Source organism: Pinus tabuliformis, chromosome 6, assembly GCF_031772625.1.
Source record: "Pinus tabuliformis cultivar Carrire ecotype Pingquan chromosome 6, CPIR1, whole genome shotgun sequence".
NCBI classification, from domain to species: Eukaryota; Viridiplantae; Streptophyta; class Pinopsida; order Pinales; family Pinaceae; genus Pinus; species Pinus tabuliformis.
In genome coordinates this window covers 282829080-282850744 of record NC_142292.1, presented here as the reverse complement: position 1 = coordinate 282850744, position 21665 = coordinate 282829080, and positions in this window count along the sequence as shown.

Genomic DNA, 21665 nt, shown 5'->3' with positions numbered 1-21665 from the left:
TTCCATTTGCTGCAAAATTTTGTGCAGACACCACAACAAATGTTCTATGATTTCTGAAAATTGGTGGGCCATGATGAATTCCACTTCCACAGCTATGAATTGATGATGGAAAGGATGCATATGTACTGAATGCAAGCAGAAACTTGGCCTCCGGATCAGAGCACTGGGGGAGCGCGTGAAGGATATCAGGGGTGTGGATGAGGCCGAGGAGGAGGAGGACCTGGTAGTAGAGGTTGTGGACAGGTAATTTTCTATAATTGTGGGACACTAGGGCACTACGCACGGGAGTGTCTGAATCAGACATGCCCATCATGTCAATACTGCACTCAGTTTGACCATATAATAGAAGCATGCCATGTGTTGATAGATAAGATGCAGGAGAAGAAGGTGCAGCCTCAACAGCATACCCAGAACTTGTAGATGATGAGGGCTGAGCCCCACGAGGAATATCCAAATGTGAATATCGTGCTAAGGAGAGGAATAACAACTGGTGATGATAAAGGAAAACAACCTGAAGAAAGTGGGTGGGTCCACAAGGCCCCAGAAAAGGAAGTTGATTTCGATCTGGAACACACAAAAGAGACGTTTATGGAGGCAAAGAAAAAATTCGCTAAAGCATCTACCTCAAGCATCTACCTTAGGCAGTTAGGGCAAACTACCAGGAACTAGCATGCCCACAGAGATTGATCCCTTTGTACTCACCACGTTCTTGGAGACCTGTATGAAATTGTTGTGCGATAGCAAGGCTATAAAGGGACTACAAGAATTGATAAATAAGTGTGTTGGTAAGGAAAGTACTCCTGATGGACACCTTGTAGTCTGGAAGATTGGCAAACATAAGGCAAGAATAGGGTGTGAGATGAGGCTTACCGCGCAAATAGGAGACTATGAGATGCACCAAGTTATTTTTGATCTAGGGTCTGATGCGAACATTTTGCCTAAACCGAAGCGGGAGAGAATGGGGAGACCTGTGCTGCAGTGGTCTCCGATTCAACTAAGGATGGAAAACCAGCAAAAAATTATCCCTATGGAATGACTGCATGGAGTCATTATAGATATAGAAGGTGCGAGCGCATTGGCTGATTTTGAAGTGATAAAAATTGTTGATGGTAACAATCCATATCCCGCGCTCCTTGGAATTGATTGAGCTATTGATATGAATGGGGTCACCAACTTGAAGAAGCGGACAATGTCGTTTGGCGGACAATGTCGTTTGAAAGGAAAATGCTCCGCATCGTAGTACCATTGGACCCTGTAGAAGGACCGCGCTACACTGAACTGGTCCGCGACTATGAAGAAAGTGATGATGATTTGGATCAAATTTACAAAATAACAGCGTGAGATCAAGACTCGATTAACCCAACAGCTGATGGAAGGATTTCATGGGACCACGAAAGCTCTTGTACATCGGATTCAGATGAAGAGTTGGAGCATTGGCAGAACCGGTTGCACGAAGTATCTATGCTACGTTGTAACATGATGACTAAATTGTTGTGTTGTGTCATCGAAGATAAGAAATTTACCCTATTATGATGGGTTAACTGATGTAGATAAGATTTTGGATGCCTTTGAAAGAGAAGTACCTCAGGATCATTACTTTCAAGCACTGGATTTGGCGCTGCGCTCTATGCCCGCACGGTGGTGGGGTACGCACAAAGACAACTTTGATGAATGGTGTGATTACAGAAGGATGATGAGGTTGCGATTTGGTCGCCCAAAAGTTCGACTGACTAAGAAATATGATGGGAGAAATGATCTGCGCGATCATTTAGCGAAATGGACTAAAGTTTATGGAACAAAACTGCAGCCAGAATGGGTGCATTTATTCTATCATACTCTAGACATAGTCCTGATGAATTAGTACCTGGAAACAGAGCTCCTACATGGCACTACGGAGTGGGATATATTAAGGGAAGGATTCTTAATAACCTTTAGTTTTGAGGATGGGTTCGACAACATTGATGAAGCTCTGCAGGGGGTTAAAGCAGCGATCTTCAGAATACCGCAGGACCCTTTGGAGTTGGTTCAGCTAGACTTGAGCACCCAGCTATGCCATGCGTTGGAATGCTATAATGTGATTGCTGAAGGGGAGGATGAGGATCCAAGAAATATCAATATTCTAGAGGCAAAAGGCCATCACGCAGTTGAAGGTCTGCAGATAAAGAATTTGAATATCACCGTGCCATTGAAGACTAGGCAAGTGAACATTGGTACTGAAGCAGAGCCAAAATTTGCGAAGATTGGGGATTACTGGGATGATGCCACAATGGATAAAGTTGCTGAGTTGCTCCGTGAATATCAAGATTTGTTTCCTACAAAATTTTCAGACCTGAAAGGCATCATAGGTGACTTGGGCGTGATGAAGATTACCTTGAAGCCGGATGTGATGCTTATTAAGTAGAGGCCATGTCACCTTAACCCCAAATACAAGGAAAAGGTTTCTTGGAGTTGGACAAGATGCTTTAGGCAGGCATTATCGAACCAGTGGAGGAATCTGATTGGGTGAGCTCGATGGTAGTCCAAGAAAAGAATAGAAGGGAAAAATATGATTTGCGTAGATCTTAGGAAGCTTAATGATGCTTGTTTCCATGATCCTTTTCTGACACCATTTATAGATGAGGTACTGGATAATGTTAGAGGGCAGGAGGCCTACTCATTCACTGATGGGTTCTCTAGATACCATCAGATTAAGATCGCACCAGAATATAGGAGTAAAACAACCTTTGTGATGGAATGGGGTTGTTTCTAGTATATTGTGATGTCATTTGGACTCCAAAATGCACTGACGATATTCTCGCGCGTAGTCATTCCGGCATTCAAGGAATTTATTCACAAATTCTTGGAGGTGTATTTTGATGACTGGACAGTGTTTGGGTTAGTCAAGCGCCATGTAGCCAGTCTACACTTGATGTTGGATATGTGTCGAAGATATCAAATCACGTTGAACCTGAAGAAATGCTTGTTCTGTGTCCCCTTTGGGATTTGGTTGGGTCATGTGGTGTGCAAGCAAGGACTAATGGTGGACCCTACCAAGATTGCAGTAATAGTCAATTTGGAGGCCTCGAGGAGTGTCAAACAGCTAAGCTCAACATTGGGCCATACTAGGTTTTATCGAAAGTTCATTATGGCTTATGCTCAGATTACCGCGCCTATGGAGAAGTTGTTGAAGAAGGACGCTACATTCTGTTGGGATGAAGAATGTCAGTGCAGTCTGGATTTCTTTAAGGAAAAGATGGTCACCACGCCGATCTTGGTCTTCCTAGTTTGGAAGAATGAATTCGATGTACACATTGAAGCCTCGTGTATGGCGTTGGGAGCAGTGTTGACACAGATTGGCGAAGGAGAGATGGATCACCCTATAGCCTTTGCAAGTAGGAAATTATCAAAGGCTGAGAAGAATTACTCAACGACAGAGACGAGGGATTGCCTATGGTGTACGCGCTCCAAAAGTTCTGACACTATCTATTGGGAGGACATTTCAAGATGTACACAGACCACTCCACGTTGAAGTACCTAGTCAATAAGCCTGTGTTGGGGGGGAAGATATGTAGATGGCTACTGTTATTTCAAGAATATGACTTTGAGGTAATTGTGAAGCTAGGAAGGTTGAATGCAGGACCTGACCATCTGTCGCAGATTGAAACAGGGGAGGAGCCTACTAATTTGGAGGAAGGGTTGCCTGATGCATAGCTCTTCACGGTGCACATAGAGGATAACCATTTTGCAGATATTATCCACTTTTTGACTACAGGGACGGCTCCAGAAGGATACACCAGTCAGCAAAAGAAAGAGTTAGTAGTGTGTGCAACAGATTTCGCAGTAATTCCAGGACATTTATATAATATGGGTTCAGATGAGATACTCCTACATTATGTGCCCAATTTTGAACAAAAAAACATCCTTGCTGAAGCTCATGGAGGAGATGGAAGAGGACACTATGCAGGAAAAGCGACAGTGCAAAATATTTTGTGCGTGGGTTTGTGGTGGCCTACGTTGCATAAGGATACCAAAACATATTGTAGGGCACGCGATGCATGTCAAAGAATGTGCAAACCATCGCGTAGGGATGAGTTGGAACTAAATCCTCAGGTGTCGTTACAGCGATTTGAGAAATGGGAAATTGAGTTTGTAGGACTGATTCAGCCCCCAGACAAGAAAACAGGTGCGTGCTATATCATCATCGCGATGGAGTATCTAACCAGATGGGCAGAGGCATAGCCTATGAAGGATTATACAGGGGACACAGTAGCAAATTTCTTGTTTGAGTACGTTTTAACTAGGTTCGGTTGCCCAAAAGTGTTTATGAGTGATCGCGGTATGCACTTCCTCAATGAAACGATTAGCGCGCTGACTGAAGAGTTCTAGGCTTATCATTAGAAGAGGACACCATATCATCCTCAAGATAATGGAACAATTGAGGCCTTTAACAAGATCTTGGAGAACGCGATGACAAAGATTTGCAACACACAACAGAATGATTGGGATGTGCACGTATTGGCAGTACTATGGGCGTGCAGTACTACTTGCAAAAAACTAACAGGTCAGACACCTTTTAGATTGGCTTATGGTGTAGAAGTCGTGATGCCTATGGAATACATTGTGCCTAGTCTATGCATAGCAGCTTTCATAGGGATGGCGCACTGCAGAGCCTTGGAAGAGAAGCTCACGCAACTGATGGAGCTCGAAGAGGATAGTGAGTTTCCTCCATTGAAGGTAGGATTGCCGGAGGCCACACTGTTCACCTCCCTCTGGGCCAAAAAGGACCCTGCGTGGGTAACAGAAACGAATATTTTTTGGGTGTTGATGGAGGCAAGCTTTCGCATGGGCAACAACCAGCGCCCAAGGTTGTCCCCAACCTTGAATGAGCAGTTGTCTACGTACATACATGAGGACGCACAACCAGAGGCCAAGATCCAGAAACTAGCTGTGGGCATCCGCGATGCAAAGGCAGAGGTGGTAAGAGTTCAATTTGAACTCAATATGTAAATCATGAAGTTGTAGCTCAAGTCATAGCCCTCGACTCTGCCCGAAGTCAGGGAACACCGCGTAGCTGCCATCCAGGAAGGGATCGCTACCGTGGATGTCGTCGTCATAGACTACACAACTTTGTTCGAACAGGCAATGGAGTTAGTTAGGACCCTATAGGAAGACCCCAACCTGCAGATATTGAGTATAGAGATCTGCGAGCTCCAAAAGCAGTATGACATGGTTAGGGTGATGGCATGCTCAATTGCTACAGTGCAGCGCCTCAGCAAGCTGCAGGAGGGGAAGCATCTCCTCGCACAAGTGGAAGCAATGTAGAAAAAGAGGCAGTGCTTAAGGCTAGGTTGGGTGCTTGGTTAGAAGAAGCCTACCAAGTCTCAACCAACATTCAGGAGACACTGACAAACTTGCAACAGAAGATCAAGTTGGTCGGCAAAGGACCAGCTACGGAGTAGCTCATTGAACAAATGAAGCAGGCAGCTACACAGAGTGTTGCTGAGGTAGCAGTTGTGTAGGTACAGCTGGGGGATCTTCATAGTAAGATCACCGAGCCAGCCAAGTGACTCGAGGGAAAGTCACAATCTTTGTGTTGGGGGCCTATTGGATGGGGTCCCCTGGGTCAGTTTTGGGGTAAAGGCCCAAGTTTTGATGTAAAGTTGATCAAAAAGATGTAAAGTCTATGTGAATTGTGGATGTGGAGCGCGTAGGTAGATAGAAGTCAAAAAGGGTTTTTACCCTCGTTTATGTAAAGATTGAGTCAGTTTTGAGATCTACCCTTGGTCTGCGTACCATGGATTGTATAAATAGGTGTGTCTTAGAGAGTCTAAGGCAAATCTATGCTTTTTCTATGGGTACAACGGATGGAGTATTAGAGAATTAGCACAGAGAATCAAGTCTTAGAGGAGGGAAAGGCTCTGCAGCTGAGTGAGCAAAGGCTTAGAGTAGAGTCTGCAGTTGAGTGCATGGACCCCCGCAGCTAAGTGCGCAGGGAAGTTTTGAGTCTGTAACCTTATACTAAAGATCAATAAAGAAGACTGTTGTAGAAATTCATATGTTTTATCTGTTTCTTTTTGTTGTTTATGTTTACGATTTATCTCATGATGAAGGAATGTCTTTATGAATTAATGATGTATTGATGCGCAGATCTATTGGATGAATCTATTTAATTGAACGCAATGCATGTTAAGTGTTTACACGGAGGTTATAATACTTTATATTAAGTTTATTAAGCACCTAAGCAAGTCTCTGTAGATTCTGACCTGAGATTAGTCTATGATGCGCCTAAGTAGATAACCTATCAGTTAAAGGTCTGCAAAAGTCAATCGTAGACCTTCGCGGAGGTCTAGAGGCCAATTAAAGGAAATTACAGCGCTAAGCCCTAAAGTCTTAGAGATCAGCGTGAAGGCATATCTAGGACGTAAAAGGGACATCACATTGATCTATGGATGCAGAAACTTGGTTCCAGTATCCCCCCAAATTGCTTTGGGTGAGACTTCAGTCCGCACTATTCAGATTGATGCCGAAAGGGATAGTAGTGTAGGGTTTTGTTTGGCACAACTAACTCTAAACCTGGGTTAGGACCCTCTAATCCAACAATAGCTCTGGGAGTTAGAGATCATCATGCAGAAGAAAGTTGGGGAGTTTAGGTATTTTGAGCCTAATGGTGCCAAGTCTGGATGGCTTAAGTCTTGACTTGTCTGCAAAGTACTCTGTTCCATCTACATTGTCAGTGAAATCTTCAATGAAATATTTTTGAAATTTCATGTGGTAGGTTGCACCTACATTAAGCAACCATGCATCTTTCCATGAAGCAAATGAAGTATTAAAAAAGTATTCATTTACTCCAATAGTGCAATGTGCCATAATATAATGAGTAGATTCAGGGGCTTTACCTTTCCCTGGATCTAGGATTTTACATGTCTCTTCATTTCTTTCTTGCTTGATTATGTCCCAAGAGATCTTGCATGTGGATGCATCATGTCCCTTTCTGTTGCAACATATCCAATGAAGATCAGGTCTTACTCCTCATTCAATTTTACCCCCTGCCTCTATTGTTCTTCTTTCCACGTCCTTGTCAGCCACCTCTTTGTATAGAATAATCTTATGTATGACTCTTTTATTTATGTGCAAGGCACGAAACTTCTTTAGAAGACTAAGAAATTTTCTTCCTCTTCCTAAAATCTTTCTATCTTTAAGTTGGCCACTAGCTTGTAATGATTCAAGATAGTGAGAATATGTGGTATATAGTGTCTTGACTAAAGTTGTGAGTGGAACATCCATTTTAACTCTGGTGGATTCTACATCATGCATCATAGCTCTGATTTTAAAGTCTAGAACAAGGGGATCATCATCCTTCAATTCAAGATTGAAGAGTTTGATCATTAGTTGGACTATCTCAAGCTCTAAGTGTGATTCATATAAGTATTTCAAATTATTTAAAGCATTAAAAACATTGGTAATTGGTGCAATGTGATGACTCACCTCTTCATTTAATGATGTAGTAATCAAGGCATAGGCCTTGTTGTTCTTGTTCTCCTATATGGCAAGTCTTTATCTGTGGTGGGCTTTGCAGGTGGATTCCCATCTTCTCCTTTATAAACACCTTTCCATAATTCATTGAAAATGAGGGCATGCTTTATCTTTTTGACCATTCATGGTAGTTCTCTTTGCTGAGAATTGCTCCAAATATTTATATGATAGAATGAATTATTAAATAATATTATGAGTTATGCCCTAAATAGTCAAAATGCTTGCAGCAAGAATAATCTCTAATAAAAATTTAATATATATCTCTACAAATATCAGAGATCCATCATACAACTTTGCCTCCAATTTTCATTAAAAATCAATCAAAATAAATCAAAAGAACGATGTTGGAGTTGTTAGTTTACATTTGGTTTCCAATATAGAAAAAGACTACTACTGTATAATCTGTCTCGCATATAATCCAAGTCGCATATATATAATAAATTTTTATATAAATAAAGAATGCTTGAATAGATTACGGCTTACACCACAGAGCTCAAAAGAGACATAAAGAGACACGATTGGCTGTCACCTTGGACACAGTCGAAAAATCAAATCTGAACTCAATCTCTCATAAAAAAATTTCTCATTCATAAACAAAATCATAAAAAAATTGCACGCAGTAAATTAATGTGACCAACAGCTTCCATGGAACTAAGAACTTCAGACCCAAAACATCAATATATGCTACATTTATTATGAGCCCGACATTATCTTCAAATTGCATTATCTCAGAGATGAGGGAATATGATAGGTATTCTCAAATATAATTCAAAGTGAATAGTGTTGCACTATTTTGGAAAATAAATCAACTTGGAAAAAGACCAATTCTTAACTCTAATTCAACATAGATGTAGCATATACCAAACGACCATAACCTTGAACTTCTGCTAACATGGTATGGGTAGATGTGGTATCGATGGAGTCCTCAAATCTTCATGGCAAGAGAGAGTTGGAGATGGCTTATGCGATTTGCCACATCTCCAAATCCTTTTGCAGAGTCATCAAAAGGGAGAAAGTGTCGACGTCGATAACAAGAGAACCTTGCAAATTTGAACAAAAATTGTAATCCCCTCCCCACTACAAATATCTTAGTAATGAAAGGTTGGTTACAACGGATTTGGAGTCGTGCAAATAAAATTGGTTGTCAAATCCTTGATACTAATTTTCTACTTCAACTCCAAAATGTCAATCGATGTGATCTTCTGATAGCATATATTAGATATCTCGTTGATGAAAGGAAAAATTGACTCATGCAATGGAACACAGATCCTATAATGGGAAACACAAGGATACAAAGGGACGCGGAGATTATGCAACGGTTGCAGATTGCAATTCGAAACCATTGAGGAGCAGATAATTGGCAGAGAAGTTACAGGGATGAGGAAGCCAAAATGGGACCTGTAGACCCATGCTTTGATACCATGTCAGGCCAGCTATATGGTAACTCTAGAAAAAATGATTTTCTATTAATAATAACATTAATATATACAAATAGGAGAGAGACTCTTACGATTCACATTCCAAGGTCTCTTCATTTTCTTATTTTATATTTGCATATTTACACCATATTTTCCCAATTCCATAGGATTAGGTGTCAACAGTGAATACTCCAATACTCTAAAAAAAATTAGAATTTGTAACTTGTACAAAAAAGTATCTTACTCCTTCAAGGCTCTAACCTTGAACAAATTCAATCACCAACTTGGTCAAAATTGAGGACAACAATCCTCTCAACTAATTTAGGCTCCAACCTGGTCTTTACAAGGCTCCAACCTTCAACTACTTCAAAAATTCAAAGACCAAAGAATATTGGTTAAAAACATCATTAGAAAGACTTCAAACCCACTACAATAATCTTTCCACAAACATCTCCAAAAAGCATCACAAGGTCTACTTAAAGTTGTATTTAAGTCAACAAAAAAGATTTGTTATAAGTCTTCTTCAAGAGGTGCCTCAAACAAAGGATTCAAGCCTTCTAGAAGGATATCTCCAATCGTGCACATGAATATCTTATTTAAATATGCTTCAACAAGGTATCCAAAAGGTAGCTCCAACAATGGCTTTAAGTCCGCTTCAACAAGTCTTCAAAAGGAAACTCCAACAAAGGTCTCAAGTCTCCACAACAAGTCTACTAAAAAATCCTACTATAGAAAGGATTCTAAACTTTGCCCAAGACTACTTCAAAACCTTCTTCACAAATGGCTCTAGAATGTCTTCAAGACAACTCCAAAAACTATCTTTAGAATCTTCTTCAATTATTCCTTTAAGACCCTTCAAATTGGTTTTCCTTAAACTCAAAACAATTTACTAACGAGATTGAAAATCTGAGTCTAGGAAGGCTTAGTTCTATGTAATAGAAGGTTGAATTAGTGGCAGGGAACTGATTTAATATAGGGCCAAAGTTCTATTACTCCACATTTGTTGAGGTATCTCTTCCCACAAGCCAAAATTCTATTACTCCACAAAGTTGAGGTATGTTACATAACAGTGTTGAAGTTTGTCTTCCACAGAAGCGTTGATTATGTCCACTAAAAAGGGTTGAAACTTCAATTTGCAACCACCTCACATTTGTCACTTGTCACAGGTCTGAAATCACAGTATCAAGGCCAAAGTATGCTTCAATGTAGGTTGAAGGTTCTGCTTCAGATGTGGAGTACATGGGTCTAAAGATTTCAGCTTCAAGAGGTAAAAAAGGAGCTCAAATCCAATAGAAAATAAATCCAAAAAACACATAGATATCCACCAATCAAACCTTATCCAAAATAATCACAAATTCTTTCTTTTCCTTGCCTCTAAGTTCATGAGCTATGAACTTTGTCTTTATACCTCAAGTTTGAGCTCTTTTCGTGTCTTCCTCAGCTGAGTTGGATGAGAAAATGGAGGAGTCATATGGTCTATTTATACTAATTCAAATATGCTTGAACAAATATGTCTTTTGGAGAAGGGTTGACTTATGCTCATGTAGGCCGACTTGTTTGAGAGGCAAAATATGGATTTCCTAAATTTTAAATTTTATTTCTCTTCAATGAGGAGGAATTAGGAGGCAAGTAAATATTCATTGGAAAGGGCTTGAAATCCTCTACAAGATTATGTCATCCTTATCTTCATAAAGTCATCTTTTGACATCAATAACAAATTATTATTTCAACAAGTAGCATTAGATGTTGAACATTGATTTTTCCCTATAGTCCAAAGTTTTGAGTTTCATGAAGACACAAATTACTTATAGTGTACTATTCATGTTTTTCTTGAATGTTAAGAGACAGTACTATTGTAGAGAGAAAACTTGATATAATATCTTACCTTGATGTCCCATTTATATTTACCTTTTCCTGGTCTATTCGATTGTGGAAAACACCTGGAATAGTCAACTAATAGAACACTAGTTAAAAAAAATAATACCAACAAAAATTGAGTTGTTTTCTATAAGTATACAATGATGAGGAGATGAACTAATTCGGTTGCTCTACTTGATTCAATGAATCTATTAACCATAGAATTAATAATCATTTATACATTAACATGTCTCCCTTTAGTTCGAATACATAAGGACCATGAAAATGTATTATATGGTTAGATATTTCAAGGTTAATAATATACGTTGTTTATCCATTTACCTCCCTTTCAATTTTATGATTGTTGTGCATCCTTTGTTGCACATGATTATGATGATTAAAAATATGTTGATTACAATTAATGATGTTTTAGTAGATTTATTTATACATATTATTATATTGCAACCACCACTTTACCCATTTTTCTTACAAGTTTTCGTTAAAGATGAAGTCTTGTATCTTTGTATCTCTATTCTCCTCAACTTCCTCCAACTAGGTTTTGATGTACTTACTTCCACTTTTTAAAATAGAGTTTGATGCTTCCTTTTTCTATTTAATATATTATATTTTTCTATATATAATTAAACAAAATAGATCATTATAAACATTAATATTAAATTACATTAAATGTTTCATTTTTTCTTCTACGCATATATTTAAAATATTTTCTATAAAATATACTTCTATATCATCTTTTTTAATTGTTTTTCCATACCAACCTCAAATTATCTATATCAAATTTATGGGCATATCAACCGCAAATCAATTCAAGTAAACTCCAACTCAAAATAAATGGTCCATTTTAATTTCAAATATTTATTCTTCTCTTCTTATCTTTGTGTAATGTTTTATGTTTATGATATTATTATTTGCACATTTTATTTTTATCCTAGTCTAACCATTAACTTGATAACATGTTCATTATTGTTAAAGTCAAATAATAATATAACTAAACATTAATCCATAAACGAAAGGCTTATGGCCCATCCATCTTGTTAATGTAGGTCTTCAATGTGAAATTTATATGCAATTGTCTTTGCAAATACTCTCAAATTGAGTCCAAATAGGTTTTAATCACTATTCATTAACATAAATGATTAGTCTATTTTTCACATTTGCTTTAAAGCTTGGTTTTTATTACTTATGATGACAAGTCCAAGGCCAACAATGGTGCAAGTCCACTTGATTTTATTATGCCAAAAATAATATAGTTTGATTATATTAAGATTATATTAATAGACATATCTTTTTCATATTGCAATGTTCAAACTCCACACTAAATTCATCATATATGTACTCATGTATTACAAATTCTAACATGACAAGAAGCACAACTCTTCGTATTGCTACTGCTACAACCATGAAGCATTATATTTTCTCAATAATAAAATGTTGTTGGACCCATAGTGGTCGACTAGTCATGGTGTGGCAACATAGCTTGAAACATTTTATATTGTAAGTAGCTAACTCAACAACTTATGAGAGCACTTGAAGTATCTACACCTTTACACACATTAAAATAAAATATATTCAAATTGAAAAAAGAGGAGAAAGATTTTTTTAGGAATTATATCAACACAAGAAAGAAACACAATCAAACATGTGGTATTATAATAAAGTAGATACATCTTGCATCCTACAAAATCACTCTTCAACTAAGTAGTATATTCTGTGAAAGTCACTTACAACTTGTGCCTACCCCCAACCACTAAATAATTTGTTGTGCAAGCGCGATACACATGTGGGGTGAGCATTCCCCTTGGGGGGTTTGAACTTTCTAGAGAGAATAACAACATGCCCACTTTACCAACCAACCAAGTGCAAGTTGATCAAAAGAAAAGTATGTCTTTGTTTATTCTAATGTTTCTCTTCTCTTTTAAAAGAAAGATAATACTACATCAAATTCAAAATATTGGGACATGCCTCCTAAATCTATTCATTTAAATGAAACTATGGTGATATAGACTCTAAAAGCACTTCTTTGACTAAAGAGTCTTCTCTATGTTATGTGATCACCAAACAAATTTATACATGAGACTATTGATCATGGATTATATGAAAATGTTCCATTAAATTATCTATATATTCATCAATATTTCAATATGCATGTGTGTGTGTGCACTTTAATGTCCATGCCATATATTTTATTTTGTGTTTCTAAAATAATAATAATCATAGTCTAATTTTAAGGTCATGGTCAATCTAAACACGAAATTGGTGTATGATACCTCCTTGTTTTGGGATAAGGGACCTCCTCTGAATAAGGATTTGACTATTGAAGTCTATGGAGGTATACATACTCTACCCCTATTTGGATTTGAATTATAATCTCTTATGGGTAACACCCTATTTAAATGGATGAGAATAGATGTCATTTATAGTACACCTAGTGTGCACAATATTTATGCTATAACACTAGAAACTTGATGTCAACATGTGTAGAACAACCACTTAGAAAAAAAAGAATGTCAATAAATCTATAGGAATAGGTTCCACATGGCATGTTATGTAATGAAGTGTTATTTCCATAAATCATGGGCACATATATGCATATGGTTTACAAAGCATGGATAGATTTTGCATTGTTCAAACCATGTTATAAATAATATTCAAACTCCTAAATATATAGGAGGCATTTCCTTTGTATAGTGACATTATGAAAGTGCATTTTTTAGATCCACAACGTTTCAAAAAAACACACATTTACCAATATGAAGGGACCACTGCGTCTGTTAAAGTTGATATTCAACAAGTTTATACCATTTTTAAAATTACATGTGTTACTTACTAAGTTAAATGAACATACCTTTCCATGTATTAAAAAAAATAGTATTGTGTGTTGTGTCCTAATTGTTTTCAATATGATTACATTATTTTTCATTGGATAGGATTGTTTATTCATAGCACATACATGCAAGGAATTCTAGTTGAATTTGAGAGTAAATTTTTTTTATCCCAACTTCAGCAAGGTATTCAATAATACTATAGCCCATTGGCTATTGTTAATAGCCAACAAGGTGAGATATTAATTCAATGTATATTACATGTGTTTTAGTTAAGAAGGCATCTTATAAAATGTTCTTTAATATAATTGTATATTGATAGTCACATTGATAAATTGACACTAGGGAAATGTTTTCAATAAATTCTGCAGCAACCCTTTTCCATTTTTATCATGTTGAAACTAACTTTATGCTTGCTATTCTTGGGAAGGTGGTTCTATAATAGGTCAACAATCTTTGTGATCTCTATAGTCACTAATATGCCTTATATTAATATAAAGCATAGTAGTTATGATATTTGTTTTTGTTAACTTAAAAGACACATATATGATTCTAAACTTCTTGTGTATCTATTGTGTTGAGATTAATTAGTTTTAGTTGTGTTTCTTTGGGACTGCAATGTTGCAACCTGTGGATTTATAGAAAGCATCATTGATTAACCTTGTGTGAATTTGAACCAACATCACAAGAAATCATAAACAATATGTCAAAGGCTCAAAAGCAACAAAAGGTCATTGACGTCATCATCAAATGATAGGTAGTCTTACTGATGGTGATTAGATGGTGTTGTTAATTAATTGGCACCTAAAAATGCTTGATATAATGTTATCTAAGTATAAATTCCAACCTATGAAATGTGAGTTAACCAAATAAAATAAAAAAACAACCAATAAAAACCTTGTTGGAAAATATTTGCAAAGGTCACTCATGTATATGGCCACATGCTCTTCAAACAATATTAGTGTATCATGTATTCCTTTAAAAGGAAACTATATCTTCATTATATCTCTCTTTCCAATGGGGCCTTTATTCATTGGTGAGGTTGGAGTCATGAGTAGTGTACTAGGTTTCCATTCTCATTATCTTTGCCCCTGAAGGAAATATTAAAAAAGAAGTTAGTTGTATCTTAGAAAATTTATTGGTTTAGATTAAAAAATTAGCTCACTCAATGTTAGCAAAGGATGAGGTCAGACGAAAGACACAAGGAAATTTGTATACAAAAATATATTTTCATGATCTCCTTGGAACCATTCAAATTTTCAATTTGACATTCTTCCAATAGAGTTCAATCCATAAGTGCCAATTTTTTTGCACCTCCCAATCATAAAAGGGTTCTCATTGATCTTGTCATATGCATAGACGAAATGTTGTTGAGACAATTGTGCCACATGCATAGATGAAATGTTGTTAAGACAATTTTTCCACATGCATGTTGTTAATACATTCATGCCACATCCATTGGCTATAATTATTAGTTGTTCCACATGCACAAGCTAATGTTGATGTTAGTCATGCCACATACATAGACTAATGTTTTTATGCAAACATGAACCTCTAAATGTTTGTATTTAGTTCCTTATCTTAGAGTCCTAACAATTTCATTAGAATTCATCGTTTCATGATCCTCTCGTTGTCATTTGCATATATTGCAAGTTTGTTCCATCTCAAAACTAAAAAACTCCATCTACCTCCTCCATATCATCCACATATATATCACTAGATTGTATCTTGATCAAACAACCTTTATACAAAAGAATTAGTCCTCAATGGATTAGCATAACATAATGTTCATCCCCAAATAACTTAACCAACTTCTAGTAGAAACCATAATGTTTTGCTAAAATGTTGTTTACAATTCAAGCAAAAAAACATTTTACATATTTATAATCATTACAAAGAATCAGTGAGTCTTAGTTACACCATTTACATAATCATGAATTAGGAGAGATCAAACTTCCACTTGGAAAATGCAAAAAAGCTAAACCAAATTTGAAGTGCAACTTATAATCATATTTAGCAATATCATCAAAGGGATTCCTATGGAACTATTGTTTAATAATTATGGCAGTGAATGCGGGTGTTGGTAGAAGATGTACATCATTGTGCCCATTGTGAATTTTTCATCACTTCATCATTCCAACGAGTGTCATTTTGAAAATAATATTTATTTGAATCTCACTCCCTTGTGGCCATCACCTACAAATACAAAAAATATATACCAAATAATAAGTTAAGACTTCAAATATTATTTAGAAAAATCATCAAAGGGCTTCCTTAGGAAATATTATTTAAATAATACTGGTAGTGAATCTTGGCCCTAGTAAAAGATGTATAGAATTGTGCACAGTATGAAAGTCATCATCCCCTTAATGGATGTCCTTTTAATTGGATAATATTTATCTAAAAAATGAAAGCATCCACAATATTTCAATCTCAATCTCATGTAGCCAACCCTTATATAACATTCAACCATAGGCTAGTGTACACCCCCCAAAGAGTATCTAATCCCAGGTGCTTTCCTTCTTCCCACCATTGAGTTGCTTGTGTTTTCATTGAAACTATTAGCTCTTCAAGGCATTCAATTTCCACCATATGCCCATGAAAATTGTCCCTTCAAGCCATCTGCACATGGGTGGGTACTTGCACTTCAGTTCGAAATCTCTCCTCCTGAATAGCTTTGTAATACTTCAAAGAATAATAGAGATTTTACTTAATCCGTGTCTCAATGCTTTAGTGTTACTTTCAATTATTCCCATAATTGTCTTCTATTTTAAAGATGATCATGTGAATCATTAAATATATACAAATCGAGAATAGAGATTATGTAAGATGCTTAAAATTCCCCTTATAATTAGTTATCTTTCGGATGCTTCACATTATTTTTGAAATGTAGTAAATGAAAAGACAATAGAAAGTTTTGAAAAAGAAATGTTTATTCTTTTTTTGCAAGAAATATATTTATCGATATTTACATAAATTACAAAGGATGTTCTAGCAACTTGTTACTTTCTCCTTATCCCAACTATACAACATACTTGTACATACTACAACAATACCCAAACATAATATACTTTAAAAGTTGTAGCTTGAAGACATGGATACCTATTGACTGTGCTGGAAATCCATCAACCAGTGTGTCTCCCTAATGTGAAGTCCCAATTATACCTCACACTGTTTGGAATAGGATACCCATCCAGAGTATTGGACTGGTTTCCATGTATTCTTACATATTTTCCTTGGCTCTAACTATCAGCAAGAGAGAGGAGTGAAAATCTTCCTTCGAAAAGCAAGGATATGTGCCTGGTGAGTGTTTGGTTTTATGTGTCACAAAGTTATTTTACTGCGGAGGGGGAAGAGAAGTGACCCTCTAAGAGAGAGGTAATAGTGCCACCCTAGTATAAACACATATAAACAATAAGAATATGTTCAACATCCAATAGAATAGTTCACAAATATGCGATGATCATTGGAACCAATACAAGAAGAAAGATATGTCTAATATCCAGCGGAATAGTCCACGAGAATGCGACAACGATAATAACCATTACAACACATTCTCAATATGATAGTACCAAAATAATCGAAATAGTTCAACTACTTTAGCACAAATGAAAGCTAACATGAATTACAAACATTTACATAATAGTATTACAAATATTTATAATCCATGCATGAAGAGTGTGTGGGTCATAAGGCTTCTAATATTAAGTAAAAGTTCCAAGACACATGTATATAATGAACACCACTAGATCCAATAGTGGAGCATTGGAGCCCGATCCAGGTGGATGTTGGTGGCCACCCACCTATTCCACTTGGACCCCCACCACTGCCTCTTTCAGTTTTTTCAGTTTCCTTAACTTGATACATGTACTGGGGTAATTAACAATTTAAATGTCACGTTTACAAGCTAGACCGGAGATTGACTGAAGCAGCGTTTATCTACTTCAGCTAATGCAAAGCAAAAGCGTTTCGAAGGCTACCTGGCATAACTTCAGGCTCCGTCTGTAGCTATAAAACAAATGACATCAACACGCAAACCATTTTCTTCCCCAGTATGGTCGCCACTATGTTAGCACTCAAATCTGCCTCAGGCTGAGGAAGGCAAAACTCGAGGCCACATCAAACCACGCTCACCCTCGTAGCTAGCCCTACGAGGACAGGAGAGGGCTCTCTCCGGGTCTATCTCGGCAAAAGGTCTTCAAAGGGGCTGAGATGACTCCAATTTAATACTGATTTTAGGCTAGTAAAGAGATAGGAAATTTTGCTTTAGATCTTTGAGTTTTTTGTTGGAGAAATGGGAGAACCAATTTTGGGTGCGGGGATTGAGGTCAGATCTTTGCAGAAATTGAGTTGGGGCGAGGTAGGCAATAGTCTTGATGCCTTTGATCAGGTGTATAGATGGATCAGAATGACAAGGAGCTGAAGAGGGCAAAGGAGAACATGGATCCTCTCCAAACTGATGAAAACATGTAAAACTAAACAAATTTTAAAGGAAGAGCACTGTGAACAATGAATTCAACCTCATTTACTCATTCATTTAGTTTCAGAAGCATAAGAAGGAATGGCATACATGTAAACATGAATAAACTTACAATAACTGAGAAAAAACACCATCAAGAGCTAAAAGCCACAAGAATCCCAACAGGTGCTTCAAAATCTCTGATCTTTCCTTAGCCAAAATATGAAAAATATGTACAATAGTGTGCCAAAATCTTCCCAAGAGTCCAACCTGTGCTACTGAATGAAAATTTACATATATAGATCAAGCTAACCTCATTCCCTAACCTCTAAGGGTCGAGCTCCTCCTTCTGGGAGCAGTTTGAACAAATTCTAAACATGGAGCAAGAATATAGGTGACCAAAACAACCTGCCTCTAAAAAGAAGGAAACTGATTCATTACATTAATTTCTTGCTAATTTGTGAATGAATCATCTAGAAGAAGGTAGACAAGTGCCATGTTACCTTACATACATCAAATTACATCATGTTGAGTCAAAAATCACATCAAGGAGTGAAACTGGTGAAAACTGGCCGAAATTCTGAGCTGGAAGGTGAAAAATTGGCCAAAATCCTCTATGCGCAGCGCCCTGATCTCTATGTGCAGCGCACTTTTCAGGCTGATTTTGAGGCACTTCCCGGCATCCAAATTGAGCTCACGATAGCTCGTTGGAAATCCCTAGATGTCTACTTTCCAACCCAAGTGGAATTTTCCAATTTGGAGCTCATTTCCCCCCTCAAAACTGAATTCTTCCAGAGGGACTTCCTGCTGTTGTAAAAGGTGGCAGCAAGGTGGTTTTCATGGTGTTTTTGGGCCTTTTGACCGTCCAGAACTTGATGAAATACTTCGGAAATAGCTGAGCATGTGTAACTTACCATGACAAACCCAAAAATATAACTTTTTCCTCCAGCAAGTGTCCCAATCAAAAGCGAGCGCGCATGCGCGTACAACCAAAAAACCTGTTTTTGGGGACCAAAATTTTCAAAATGACAAAATTTTCTCCGAATTCGCTCAAATTCGGAGTGAAGACCCTCCATCATGTGTCATGCTCAGCCAGCGAAGCCTTGGCCAAAACTGAAAGTGGATCTAGCTTCTTTCGCCGTTTTAGTGCTTTGCTCAACCTCCTTTGCAAATTCTTCATTTTTGCTTTGCCAACATGCATGCGAGCCCAATAATGATTCTTCATGTGAAGAAGCATGTCTTTGTCTCTATTGGCCTTTGCCAACAACTCCTCCAAGTGTCAATTGAATCTCTCAAGCCAAAATTGCCGCTCAACAGGTGTCAAATCACCGGGTCTTTTTCGAGCTAGCCTTCGGTCCTCATGGATTTGTCGCAGCTCTATAAGTGTATGCTCATCCTCTAGCTATTTATTGCGTTGCTCCAAGTATTTGACTAAACATTCTGCCTTCAGCAACTTCTCATTCAAGCTATCAATCTCGGTCTTTTGTTCTTGGATGATCTCTTTCAGCTTCGAGCTAGGAGAGCTCCTATCCACATCACTCAATACAACATCAACATCATGACCACTTGACTGGCCCTCCTGAACCTGTACCTGCACTGAAGAAGAAGGTGAGACCCCTTCCACACCATGTGGAGATAGTACTCGTCGTGTAGCTGCAAATAAGGCCCTGTGGCCTCGCTGATATGTGACATATGCTGGAGCATTGACATGCTCGGTCTCAGGAATGTCAAACTGATGTGAAGGCCCTCCCTCATCATGAACTATCTCGGGAGGTGGATGTGGCACTGTGAAAAAGTCACGAGAAATAAAATCCTCCCAAGTAATGCCTTGCTATGCCAACTGATGAACCACTACGATCTTGATCAGCGCATAATGATAAATACTTCTATGCTGCTATGCTGGGGTCTTCCTTTGTACTAAAACAACCATCCTCTCTATGTTGTGAAACATGAAGTATGGAATGTTCATCAGACGTACCCTTGTAAAATGCATCAACAAACGAACATGGTATGCATAAAGACGGGAGAATCTGCCCTCACAACTAAAATCCCGAATGATGAGTTTCATCAAAGGTGCAAACTGATCATTCAGGTATTGGAAAGGAAAAACCCTGCTCAAGTGCCTCATATACCCAGGTTTGATGTATGGCTCATAATAGGACTTCTATAGCTGTTGACGCTTATTCCATTGCTCTCCAATATTTGGTATCCCAGTGGCCTCTGCAATAGTCTCTGGTGCCAAAATGAAATTAACTCCGGCGAGGTTTACATGGCCATCATGTAAATGTAGAACAAACAAGCGAGCTAATTCACGATGATGCTGAATTTGTGAAATTAGCTCACAATAGTGATAGCATGACTGACGACGAAAACAATCCATTGCAAGCGGGCAAGCCTGCAATTGAACCAAAGAAATAGGCTCTTCCCTGAGAGGCTTACCACCTTTGCCACCTCTGCGAGACCTTCGTGGCACATTACCTTCTGCTGTAGAATCACTGTCATATTGCTGCTCATACTCTGACTCTGTGTCTGACATGGCTTTGGTGTCAAGATGTTTGCAAGCTTGGAGTGGATTTGGTATGATCTGGGCACATGTACAGAGTTTTTTTGTTGCTGCTACCCAATGCACAGCGCGCAAACCCAATGCGTAGCGCACCCTTCTATGTGCAGCGCCCTTGTAAATATACACTGGCCAGTGAGGCCCAATGCGCAGCGCACCACCCAATGCGCAGCGCACACTTCCTATGCGCAACGCACACCTCCAACGCTGTCCACGGATATGCAATCACAATTTCGGCCTTCAAACACTTGAACACGATCTTTCTTTGGGAATTTGTGAACAAATAGACTTGTTTTCCCTTTTATATACAAACAAAATATCTCACCAAATCTGATTTGATTTTAATTGATTCAATAACCCACTTTGTAATGTTTGGCACTTTTTCACTTTTGGTCTTTTAATACAATACTGCTTTTTGATTTTCTCATGCTTTTCTTGAGGTTTGAACTGATCATATTTCGTTGATTTTTGCAGGGATCTGGCATTTTGGCTTTGGAGAAGATCAGAGGCTTGCTCTAAAACCTTTTGAGATAAAACAAATATAATTTCTTACAATAACAATTTTTAGTTCCAAAACAGAGTTTTGGACCTAAAATGTTTTTAAATGCTTTCTGAGGAAACATATTAAGTGAAAATCTTGCGAAACCAACCTCATGGCCTGCGGGCTTTTATTATGTGTATGCACGTGACTCAAAACCCTAGACTCTAGGACTAAAGACTCTTTTTTTAACAAAACTAATCATGTATGACGATCAATGAAATGACCATGTACTTTGGTGATTTTTTAAGAAATTTTTGACTAACCCTGCAGGGACAAGCATGAGGGAACACAAGAAAACCAGACCCCCTCGTTAGTCAATGGCATGCCCCTAGCGAAATGCAACGAAGTGGAACAAGCGAGACACCTAAAAATGATATGCAAAAGCGAAAAGATCTCTGACGGAGGGCTATAAGGACCGACTCTAACATTGGCTCCAATGGGGATGGTAGCTCCTTGGAGGTGCCAAGAACGACAG